The sequence below is a fragment of the Fukomys damarensis genome, unplaced genomic scaffold (assembly GCF_012274545.1).
Source record: "Fukomys damarensis isolate Sample0158 unplaced genomic scaffold, DMR_v1.0_HiC HiC_scaffold_22, whole genome shotgun sequence".
Classification (NCBI taxonomy): Eukaryota; Metazoa; Chordata; class Mammalia; order Rodentia; family Bathyergidae; genus Fukomys; species Fukomys damarensis.
In genome coordinates this window covers 3,232,528-3,244,841 of record NW_022900934.1, presented here as the reverse complement: position 1 = coordinate 3,244,841, position 12,314 = coordinate 3,232,528, and the positions used below count along the sequence as shown (strand labels likewise).

General features: G+C 45.2%; 1 long non-coding RNA gene across 1 annotated transcript in view; it reads left to right on the top strand.

Annotated features, from left to right (window-relative positions):
• LOC104871561 overlaps window positions 1-12,314 on the top strand; it is a 31,016-nt gene extending 18,702 nt beyond the window's left edge. The window contains exon 4 of the long non-coding RNA XR_782904.2: window positions 12,246-12,314. This is a non-coding gene — a long non-coding RNA (uncharacterized LOC104871561). The remainder of the gene's footprint in view (window positions 1-12,245) is intronic.

Sequence of the window (12,314 nt, the reverse complement as noted above, 5' to 3'; positions counted from 1 at the left end):
CTGAGTAGAGTTTCCAATTTGTCATCAGAAACCAGAAGTCTGGATTTTTACATAAAATGTCCTAATTTTAAAGCACCCATTCAGAGGTAAGATGTGTTCAGTGATTGAGTGCTTGCCTAGAATGCTCAAGGCCTTGGGTTTGATCTACAGTGCTGCAAAGCAAAACTGAAGCATCACAAAACATCAATTCAATTAAAAAGAAAATCTTGTGTGGGCTAAATAACACTCATTTTAGCTTGCACTGCCACTGTATCATGTTTGGGCAACACCAAGCTGGCTAATAGTCAAGGAAGAAATCAGTTAAGTACACTGATGTCAAGTAACTGGCTTTCTGAGTGTTTTCTTTCCCATTTGTTGAGGATTTGAATATTTACAGTGTACACAGATGCAAATGGAAGACTTTGCAGAAAAGTGGGTCCTGAATCCAACTATAATAGACAGGAAATAAAACAATGAAAAAAAATTACAGTCTTTGATTGCAAGTCTTCCTGCCTCTAAGCTCAGATAAAACAAACAAATAAAACACAAAAACAGTATGGGTAAAGTCAGACTAAGAAGTTTCTCAAATTAAGAAGGCAAACAAATGAGGGCTTGGTCTCTTGCCTTTCAAAATGATTCTGAGCCAGGTGGTGACTTTCTTGAATTGAGAAAGAGCGTTCATTTTGTCTTTGTATCTATTTCTGGCAGCTGGCTGCAGAGTCAAGTTCACGTAGATGTTGTGGTTTGAATCTAAAATATCCCCCGAAAGGCTCACAAGTTGGAAGGTTGATCCCCTGTACAGCAGTGTTAGAGGAGAGGCTTTGGGGGAGTGATTGGATGAGGAGGAGTTTAACTTCATCAGTGGGTTCATCCATGGAGGCGTTCCCTGCTCCGTGGACTTACTAAGAGTTGGGCCTAACTGGATGAACCAGGGCTCTGGGGGCATGGCTTTGAGCTGGTGTCTGGCCCCTCCTTTCCTCTTCTCTCTGCTTCCTGGCTGCCGTGAGGTGAGCTCTTTCCTCTGGCATGCCTTCCCACCACTGGGTTTCTGCCTTGCCATAGGCGTGAAGCAGAGGAGGCAGCCAACCATGGACGGAAATCTTGGAAACTGTGAGCCAATACCGACCTTCCTTGCCCTGGGTTTGCATTTACGGGTATTTTGTGACAACAGTGAAAAGCTGACTAGCACAGTGAATGACCGAGTGGATGAACGCACATAGGTTCCTACCAAATGGATTCGCAAGTAATTAACACGTGGAATGTGTGCTAGGTGGAGGCTCAGGGTGCAGGGTGTCTTCTGGGCGGCCTTTTGCGATCAAGGCACGTGGCCTTTTGTTTTTCCTGACCTGCGCTTCACTTTGCCCAAGGCCAGCTCAGTTCTCCAGACCTCTATTTCTCAGGTGACACTGTGACGAGGAGGTAAAGCATGCCGGCCACAGCCGGCCATCTCCTAGGTGTGTTGCGTACCCTAGTTGCTCCTGAATGAGCAAAGAAAAACTGCATTCTCTGTGCTGGTGAAACTTGGGCTTTTCATTTGCTGCTTTTTTTCAGGGCACAATGCTCTCCTTTTCACCTTGCCCTAATCGGTAAGACTTCCTAGAGTGAAATAATTGCCAGTGCCAAGCATTTCGGAGGGAAGGGAGACTGTGGCCAGAAATACTGAATGGGTCTCAGACTGTTATTTTGTCATCATTACTCTATTTTTCCTATCATTTTGCTGATACTGGCTGGGCCTCCTAATCCTCAGAGATTTAGACTCTCAAATTCATGGAAGAGAAAAGACTCTGCCCTGAAGGTTCTCTCCTTCTCAGTGGCAGAGAGCAGACTAGTAGTTCAGAGGGAGGGCTCCTTGGAGGCTCAGAGCCCTTGCTTGTGGGCTGTTTTTCTCTCTGTGGATCTAGAGTGAAAAAAATAAGCCGGTGAGGTGACACACGCTTGCCATCCCAGCTACTTAGGAGGCTGAAGCAGGATGATTGCAAATTCAGGGTCAGCCTGGGCAAATTAGTGAGACCTTTTTATGTTTATAGAAAGGGCTGGGGATGTAGCTTAGTGATAGAATGTCCCTGGGTCCCCTTCCCAGTACCACAGAAACAGATGGAAAAACATCAAACTTCTTTGTGGGTTATAAGTTGATCCACCCAATATCTGTGACTATGGAAAGGTTTTGCTTTTGGAACTAGCGGTGAGAATAGGGGTAGGGCTGCATTGGTATAAGGAGACGACAAACACCAGTTCGAGTGGAATAGGAGGGAGCAGTGTTCTTAACAAACCTTTGGTCATGAATGTAAAATTAATAATGTAGTTTAGTCTTTGTTGTATTGAGACTTTGAAATCTAGAAGAGTGTCATTTTAACTGCAGGATGTCTTGATTGAACTGAACACAGTTCAAAGGATCACCGTCAGCACGTGACCGGGGCAGAGTGACTAGGACCCCAGAGGTCCTGTCTGTATTCTCCTATTCTCCTTTTCTTAAATGTTACAACATTATAGCACTCCGAATGATCACAGCAAATGGATGCTATGAAATTGTGCTTTCCATGAAAAAGCCTTTTTTAAGAGTTAAATATTTTATGGAACCTCAATATGCAAGATAGATCCAAACACCATTTTATTAGAATAAGTCATTAAGTGCCCGTGTGTATGTAATATTATATTTAATAAATACAGTAAGGAAAATTCAATAAGCTTTGTGTGCATTTTATGAGCACAGACCCCATGTATGCCTCACCTGCCCACAACGTTTGTCATGCCTCCCTGTGTAACGTCACTTTCTCAGTACTCCTGCCCACCGTCCAACAAATACTTTAAAGTTTACTTGTATCTCCACAAGCAAAGATGCTTGTCTTGGAAGATAACCACAATAGCATAAGCAAACCCTCAAAAACTATCATAGCCCAAATTCAAATTTCTCCTGTTAACATAATTTAAAGAAAACTTAGATTGTTCAAATTAGAATCCAAACAAGGTTCCATGCTGCAGCTAGTTTCCATTTTTAAATCTGTAATTTTCCCTCATCCCTTATCACTTACTTGTTTATTTGTTCTGTGGATTTTCCCAGACTGAATTTTGATACTTGACTCTCCAATGAGTTATTGCATGCATTTGTCTGTCCTCTGGGAACTGATAGAGGGAGAGTTCTGATGGGATCCTGGCTTGGGTACTTGAGCAAGGGTGTTTTATAGGAGGTGATGTTGCTTATGCTAGGGACACCCATATCTGGGGTTTTTTTTGGAGAGAATGTGTGTGAGTGTGTGTGTGTGTGTGTGTGTGTGTGTGTGTGTGTGTGTATGAGAGAGAGAGAGATTTGATCATTGCCTAGGTCCCTCGTTCAGTAAGTGTGACAAAACAGGGATGTTCTTGTTCTGTTTCCCCATCTTTATTTATTTATTTATTTATTTATGGTACTGGGGATTGAACTCGGGACCTTGTACTTGCAATGTGGATAGCAGAACCACTGAGCTAAATCCCTGGCCCCCATCTTATTTTTTAGGTGGAATATTTCATCAGAAGAATTCCTTCTAGTCGAATCTATGGTGACTGTGGTTTTCAGTTTATTCCAAAAAGTGAGGCTAAAAGTTTCATCTTTTCCCTGTATTTAGTAATTTTCAAAATCCGTTATTTGCATTCTCCAGTGATGAGGATGGAGTTTTCTTTGCTTGCTTACTTTTGGAGGAGAGAGCAGTGTCACTGTGAGCGAATGGGTTTAAACAGTGTGGTGTCGCGGCTATCTCTGGACAGTGGAGCTGTTTGCTGCAGCCGTTGCTGGCCGTGGCTGCTTTCTGATGTGACACACGTGATGTCCAGACTTACCTTCTCCACCTGTTGCCTGAAATCAGCCACTTCCCAGAAGGCAGCTAAACCCTGGAAGATCACAAACACTGAAACCAGGTGTGTTTGTCAAAACTCTTGCTTATAGGTGATGGGATTCCTAGCGTGGCCTTCACTGGCCCAGGCCTTTCACTGGCCCAGGCCTTTCACTGGCTGCATGATGCAAGATTAGGACAGGCTTTGGGTGCAGGCCCATGCAGGGGCTCAGTCTCCATGGAAACTGGCTCCCTCCCTCCACTTTCAGGTACCTGGCTGCTGGCAAGTTCACATGGGACTGGTAAACTATTTAATAACCAGGCACAACTAGCAGGGAAACTGGGGCTACAGCACTGAGTGGTTCCTGGAGAGTTGTCCTCTGCTAGCCTGGACTCTTCATAGGACACAAGAAGGTCCAGAGGAAGGGTTGGAGTGACACACTCCAGTGGCCACCAAGTCCTGCTTGACATCCAACAACCAGCTCAGTCCCTCTGGTCTGCTGGTTCACTCCCAGACCTGCTCTGGCCCACAGTGCTGCATGTTTGCAGGTCTGGGATCCTCAGGGCCAGCAGAGAAAGCAAGGACATGCCCAGGCCCTAAAGTCATGGAGGGAGGCTGGGATGGACCCTGTGTCTCATCACACTGCATCCCAGGGGCCAGGGCCAGAGCTGCACCTGTACTGGGACTAGGGCTGGGGAGAAAGACATGAGTGAGCTCTAAGGAAAACTGGGATTGCGGCAAGGAAAAGGAGTCGTGGATGTAGCAGAGTGGCAGAAGACCGCTGCTCAGAAGTTGTGCGTTCAAGCCTCACGTTTCCATCTCTTTCATCAAACTAATGAATCAAAGTGAAGGAGAAGCAGGAGTTGCTCTCAATACGAATCACCAGTGCCCAGCACAAGTATGTGGACTGTAGGACCCAGTGCAAACTGGAAAGGTGGGGTTCTGCTCCAGGTGACCGAGAGTGTCCAGGGGACAGCAGCAGTGATGAGCCAGCTGGTCCCATGGGGTGCACAGGCTGCGTTCCAAGGTACAGGCACGGTCAGCAGAAACACCTGCTGAAAGGTCATGTTTCTTCCTCTAAGGAGAGGTTCATATAAGAAGCACCTGAAGGTTGCACATGCTAGGGCAGCTGCAGCACTCACAGCGCTCTTGCCCGTGGAGGAAAAATCAGGCTCCAGGCCTATGCCATGGCTGTTGCCCAGTTTTTCTCTAACTGGCTGTGTGGCCTTGGGCCAGCTATTTCTCCCAGCCCCACCTGAGTTTCTCCACATGGAAAGTGGGATAATAGCACCATCTTCCTTGTGGGATTGTTCTGAGGATTTGCTCTGAGATAGGAAAATGATCTGATACGAGGTAATGAGGTCACAGGACAAAGGAGCAGAAAGGAGCTGGCCTGGGGGTCACTCCATAGCTCCCAGCCAGCCCTGAGGTCATAAGTGTCACTGCTGTTACCCCTACAAGAGGTGTGCACTACTGCTCTGCCTGTATAACCCCACACCTGGGATGCTGGGTGCACCCTGCCGCTGGCTCACCTGGTGTGTGGCTGGGTATCAGCTGATAGGGTGTTATGTGAGCAGAACACAAGAGCACGGGGGTTTTAAAATTCACAATGAGGACCGACAGCCTTCCTAACCAATAAAGCACACTGAAAGACACTAAACTATGCACAAAAATTGTGTGGGGATTCATCTCAAGGTCTGCACAAATACAGCTTAGCCTGTGGTATAACTGGGTATATATGACATTTAAGCATATTGTTCTTTATTATACTTTTTTGGAATAGCTAAAATACATTTTTTTGGGAAAAAGAATTTGAATTAAATCTTGGGCAAGCCTTGAAATGTTGCTTATGTCTGTGAAGTTCTTTGTGATTCTAGGATACTTGGTCCTTAGCAAAAGGACTGAGAGGTGGATTTAGTTATTGCAAGTACTTGGCTTTTAAATGGTAAAGACAGGCAAAATCGCAATGAAATGCAAAGTTGATTGAAAGTTGATCGTGATGCAATGAAAGTCATGAAGATTATTTTATATGTAATATTTAGACCATAACCAAAACCATAAACTAATTTTAAGATAGAGGGTGAATCAAGTGTTGTTTTTTTACCCCCCACTTTTTCAATTGTGATCAAATGCATTTTATGTAAAATTTACCGTTTTTGATCGTTTTCAGCATAGGGACAGTGACACTAAGCCCATGCCCAACCTTGCCTCCCATCCTTCTGCAGAGCTCTTCTCTCTTCCCACACTGAAACCTTACACCATTAAACATAACACCCCACTCCACCTCCCCAGCCCCCCAACCTCCGTCCTCCTTTCTGTCTCTGAATTCCTCCACTCCAGGTGCCTCACATGAGTGGAATCCTGCAGCATTTGTCCTGTGCTAGCTGGTGAGTGTGTGTTTTCCATGCAATTTCTCAGACCAGGCTGCATGCCAGCCCACAGTAGCCCTGTTCACTTTCTGCTTGACTTTCCTAGAACCACCAGGTAGGAGATGTTTGGAAGAGTCATTCGAGGGCCTTATCAATTTTCTTGGAGAATAATAAATATTATTGTTTAAACATTTTTAATTGAAGCACCATTTATACTAGTGTACTCAGTTTTACGCATTTGGCTCAGTGGAGTTTTAAATCTGGATACATCCGCTCGGAGTCAGTTGTGCCTTTGAAGTTAATAACTTCTCCCCATCAGGAAGCAACGCCATGCTGAAGTCCTTAGCACACAGCACTCTCCCCTGCTCCTGGGCCTCCTGTAATCCAACCATCCAGGTGTGTCTGTCTTTCCACTCGGCACACAGAAGGGCCTCGTCCAACGTAGCATGTTTACTCGGCCATGGTCCAAATTTTGATGGACATTGAGATTGTTTTAATTGCTTATTATAAATAGAGTTGCTATGTCCACTTTGCCAAGATGGTTTCATAGTTCAAATGATTTCCTTTGAAAATTCTCTGTTGTCATCATTGTTATAAATTCACCTTTCCATTCTTCACTCTGCCAAATCTTCTGTCTCCTCATGAGACTGTTTTCCAAGACCACAGTTATCTGCTTCACAAGATCCTGCATCCTTTACACAATTTTTATTCTTCGTCTAAAATTGATATGTCCCATCTTTTTAGATGTTGCCACCCTTGTGTCTCCCGCAGAAGCCAGCTCATAAAAACAGAAGTACAGTGTGCCAGGGGGGAGCAGAAGGAAGTGGGTGGGAAGTTTGACAGGGGCTAATTCTCTGCAGGTCCCCTGTAGATGGATACTTTTATGTCGTGACGACTCTTTGTTTCTGAGACAGCCTTGGAACTGGGAGCTGAGGTTATGTCTGTTCAGCTAACAAGGCCCTCTTGCATTCGGTTTAAAGTCTGTTGCTCAGAGTGTCCCTCAACTTGCCACTTCCAAGGCCCTGCCCTCCCATGCCGCAGCCCCGAGCTGCAGTCTTTGATTAGCGGTGCGAGTCTGTGGGAAGGGGACAGTTGTCACTGGAATTACAGATGGCTGAATCTGAATGCTCATTTGAATTGCATGAGCATGGAGCCTGCCTTAAGAGAGATATGCAAAACCCATGGTTAGCATGATTATAGTCAAGCATCAGGAAGTATAGATAAAACCTCTGACATCCCCACAGCGGGGGGCACAAGCTAAGAACCTCATTTTAATGAATATGCATTTTGACTTTTCAACTCCAAGGGAATTAGGGAAAGAGATTTATTTAGATCTTCCTAATTAATAGCCCAGGAAGGGTATACTTTGTTTTATCTATTGATTCTATCTCATTAAGTTGCATTTTCCCCTCCCTGGTAAGTGTGTTGTTTCATTACAAGCTGGGCATGAGAAGGTGTCATTGCTGTGGGGACAGCAGGTGCTCTGGGCATGGCTGTTGTCTGTTATGCAGTGTGGCATTTTCCTGTGCTTGGCTCGTGCCCTTGGGCAGCCCCTGACGATCTGGAGGGGGGAGGCTGTAGGGGATGCTGGCCCAGGCTGGCACTGGGTCCCGCTGGCCTTGGAGCGGCTTGTGTGCACAGTTAGGGCCCTGGGCCCGGGGTGTGGCCAAAGCTGATTGGCTGAGGGGGCTGCACTCTCCTCTGGCCAATGGGAGAACCCTCTGTAGTGCTTGGGAACGGATTAGGGCGAACCTTTCAAGCTCTCAGATGTACAGGGCAAAAGGGCTTGGTGGTGTGCCTACACTTACTCCCAGCTACCCCAGCACCCCGCCGCCATCTGCGCAGGCTCCTACTTTTGCTCCGAAGCTCTCTGTGCTGTGGATGGTGCTGCCTTGGGCGGAACAGGATTCGTATCCACAAACTCAGGGATATAAGAAATGCCAGATTTCTTTATTTTTTAAAAAGGTGAATTAAATATGACTCTGAGGCAATGTTACTGTCAGGCAGAAGGGGAATTCAGTCTCAGACATCTTGGCACTCCCTGTACCTTCCTTTTGGGGTGTAAGAATCCTAAAGGTTTTGATGAAATGAGCGAGGTCCTGGTCTTCCACCTCTGGATGCCTGCATGGCCGCCTGCTTGTTATTTTTGGAGAACGAAGCAGAACAGACAGACGCCCAACAGCTTTTGCTTTCTCTCCTACCACTAGTTGTTACTGAAAAGTTCATGTCATCGCAAGCATTTTGCATAACCCCCTCCACGGTGCTCCGTGACCTCCCAGGTGAACAGGCAGGTAAAACTTGCCGGGTGCGATCCTTCCCAGCCTGAGTCATGGCTTTGCCCTAAGAGCCTAGGCGGTGACTGGCTCAGACCAGGAGTCCAGTGATGACTGAGTGGACAACTGCCACACAGAAGCCTCCAGGCCGACCAGATGAGCAAAGCAGGCGATGAAGGGTGACCTGGATACGTTCCTCCCGGACTGCCTGGTGGCCACAGTATATAAAAGAAACATCCTGGGACCCATTCACTCTTTTCAGCAAAAGAGACCCGAGGGATAACTAAACGCTAGAAAGAAATCCAATAAAGAATTACAGTAAACTTCCTGCCAGCAGTACATTTGTATAATTTATTACTGAATATATAAGAACACGATCTCTTCTTAAAAAGGTATTTTTATTACAGCACAATATATGTACATAAATGTACAGCAATAAACTTCGTGCACTTAGTGGATCTTTACCTACCCAGAGTAAGAAGGCTATCAGGGCAGCGCCCCTCCAAGGTCCACACTCTCGGAAAGAAACCTCTATGGATCTCCTGTCATTTGGGATCGAATTTTGATTGTTGACTGTGTATCAGTGGATTGGCACAGTATGGTGCCCTTTGTGTCTGGCTTCCCTTACTTGCTGCTGTGTTTGGGAGGTGAACCACGTTGGGTGAAGTTGTATGGTGTTCATTTTCGTCATAGTGTGATCTTTCATTGAAGAAGAAATCACAGTGTATTCATTGTACTCTTGATAGACATTTGGGGTTTCTGCGTCCCTGTGGCATTTATGTTGAGGGAAATCCCACTGCCATACAGAACTGCTGAGCCTCCTGCATGGCGTTCTCTAGCAGAAGAAGCTAATCTGGGTCTAGGCCTCCCAGTGGGTTGTAGAAAGGATGAAGTCAGAAAGAAGCTTCGAGGAAGTAAGGAAAGGAGGGGGCAGAGGAGGCGCCAAGCCAACGCCCAGATTTGGTCAGGATTCACAGCTGCCACGAGGCACTCTGAGCGTGAACCACCAAACAAGGTTAGGCTTTTGAAGGCTTTTGTACCCATTAAAAGTTCAAGTATTGGCTGTGGGTCATTCCTGAGGGATGCGTATAACACGGTGGGACAGGTCTCCTTGAGATGTCTCCCATCAACTACGGGATTCTCTGGGAAAGGTGTTAACTTACCGCCACTCCACAGAGGCAGGAGTCGGTTCCCTGACCCAGCGAACATCTCCTGCACAACAACACGTAAAGCTGATGGTGAGCTTTGTGGGGGCATTGATGGGTGTATGCCACATAAGGCCCCAAGCATCAGAAGAGCAGTTCAGTTGTTCCAAATCCTCACTAGCACTAGACATTGTCTGACTTCACCACTGTGGCTATTCTCCCTTTTGTATTTCATTTCTACAATGAAATACTACTTTGATTTAAACATGAAGTATTCCCCAGACTCAGTTTTGAAAACCAATGCAGCAGGTTTCAAAGGTGGGGCATGGAGATGAGATTGAATGATGAGAGATCAACATCACCATTGGATTAGTAATTTGAGATCAGAATTGGATGGCATTTTTGGGGAGGTGACAGAAACAGGAGTTGGGGCTTAGTTGAAGGGAGTGGATGGGGCAATGTGGCCTTAGGAGCTCTACCTGGTCTCCGGTCCCTTCATTGGCTCTTTTCCTTTCTCTCTACTTTCTGGCTGCCATGAGGTGAGCAGCTTTCCCCCACTCTACCCTTCTGCCATGGCATTTCCACCTTGGTGGCTCAGTTGACCATGGACTGAAGCCTTTGCGACCGTGACCAAAATAAATCTTTCCTTACTCCTTTTTTTCTGTTATTTGTCCATGGTGACAATTAGCTGACCAACACACATACAGTGGTATCTCATCGTAATTGTAATTTGCACTTTCCTGAGTCCCTTCTCTTAAATGTCTTGCTATGTGCTTATTTTCTTTGGGGGAGTGTCTTAGGTCTTTTGCTGATACTATTTTTTATTGGGTTGCCTGCCATTTTTTCCTTTTTATCGCATTAACTCATTATCTATTCTAGACAGTAGTCCTTGTCAGATATTTGCCTTAGAATTATCTTCTCCAACATTGCGATTTGTCTTTTTACTCTCATGATGTGTCATTTGCTGAATCTAAGTTCTTAGTTTTAATAAAGTCTAATATATCATCTTTTCCCCTTTATGGTCTGTGCTATCATGTGTTCTATTTAAAGAATGTTTCTCTGCCCCAAGGCTAGGAAGATTTTCTCTTTTATTGTCATTAGAAATGTTGTTTTAATTTTCACCTTTCACAATAGGATCTACAAACCACTTGGAATCAGACTTTGCTGCAATGTGTGACAGCGTCACCCTCGTCAAAAGTCAAGGAACTCTATACATTGTTTGTCGTGTGCTTTCCATCTTGTTTTACCAGCTCTTATTTGTCTATTATAACATTTTTATGTCACAAGAGTTTATGTGATGTGGGGGGAGGTTTCTAATGGGTAGAAAGCAGGGACCCTACTATGGGGAGGTAAGAAATCAGATGTGCCTTGTACAGGTGCCAAGTGCCACAGTGAATGTGAGCCTTATGCGTCATAAATACAAACTAACTTAATAACCACAAGAATGAAAGTGGGGAAAGGGGATTAGAGATGGAGGGAGCGAGATGGGTGGGCAGAGGATGGGATTTATACAACAACAAGCTGTGTTATGCACTTGTACCTCTTCTGCAACATGAATGCAAACGTCATGTACTACAAACATTTAAAAAGACAACAGCAGCAACAACTCACATCGCACAAGGCAGCCTCATGAGCAGCCAGAGCCCCAGAGGTCAGCAGTGCTGAGATTGGGACTCCTGGTCAGTTGCCACCCTGCACTCCCCACCAGGCTACACGCTCTGTCACGGCCTTCAGTCCTACCCCGCTCCAACCTGGGGCTCTGTCCGAGCCTGCCATGGCTTTTCTTTTGCCTTTGTTTTTCCATGTAAATTTTGGAGCCATCTTGTCAATTTATAAAAAACATTTGTACTGGGACTTCCGATGGGATTGTATATTATCTATACATTGATTTGGGGGAAAAAACAATAACATTCTAAAAACAAATCTTTTAATTCATGAACACATCCTTCCAGTTTTCCAGGTCTTTTAAATGCTCTATGTTTTTGCATTTTTCTCTGTAGAAATTATGCATATCATTTTTATGCATGTCTTTTGTTAGCTTTATTCCCAGAGAATTGATATTTCTGCTTTCTTTTTTTTTTTTCAAATCGGCTTTCTGTTGTTATGACAAAGTACCCGAGGAAACAATTTAACCACTTAACAGTTTACCGCAGGTGCCACTCAGGCAGCAGTGTTTGTTTACGGACTACCTCATACTATCTCAAGCGTCTCTCAGGCAGGTGTCATTTCAACCAGTTGATTCTTGTATCAATAAAATTGTCATTTTAATATTTCCTGTCATTTTATCTTGTAAAAATTAATAAAAATATACAATTTTTGATCATCCTGTATTTAAATAATTGGACTGGTAAGTTGTTAAAGGGAGCAAAGGTTTATTTTTGCCTCACAGTTTTAGAGGTTTCAGTCTATCATCAACTGGATTGTTATGGCCTGAGTCTCGATGTCCCCCAAAGGCTCATGTGGCCATAGGTGGGGCTGGATCTAGCATTGCAATGCTGTGAGGCTGGGAGAGATTTGTGGTTCAATGGTAGGATTAAGGCAGCCTCACCCTGTGTGTGAGTGCTACTTGCCCTAGGGGTCGGTAACCTAGATAAGATATAAGGAGCGGAAGGAAGGTTGTTGCTTGTTGCTTGCCACTTGCTGATTCCTGCTTTTGCTGCCTTCTGCATTCAAAGAACTGTTTCTCCTCTGTGATACCCCTCCGCCATGCCACACATCGTCAGAACCAGCCCACGATGGATTGA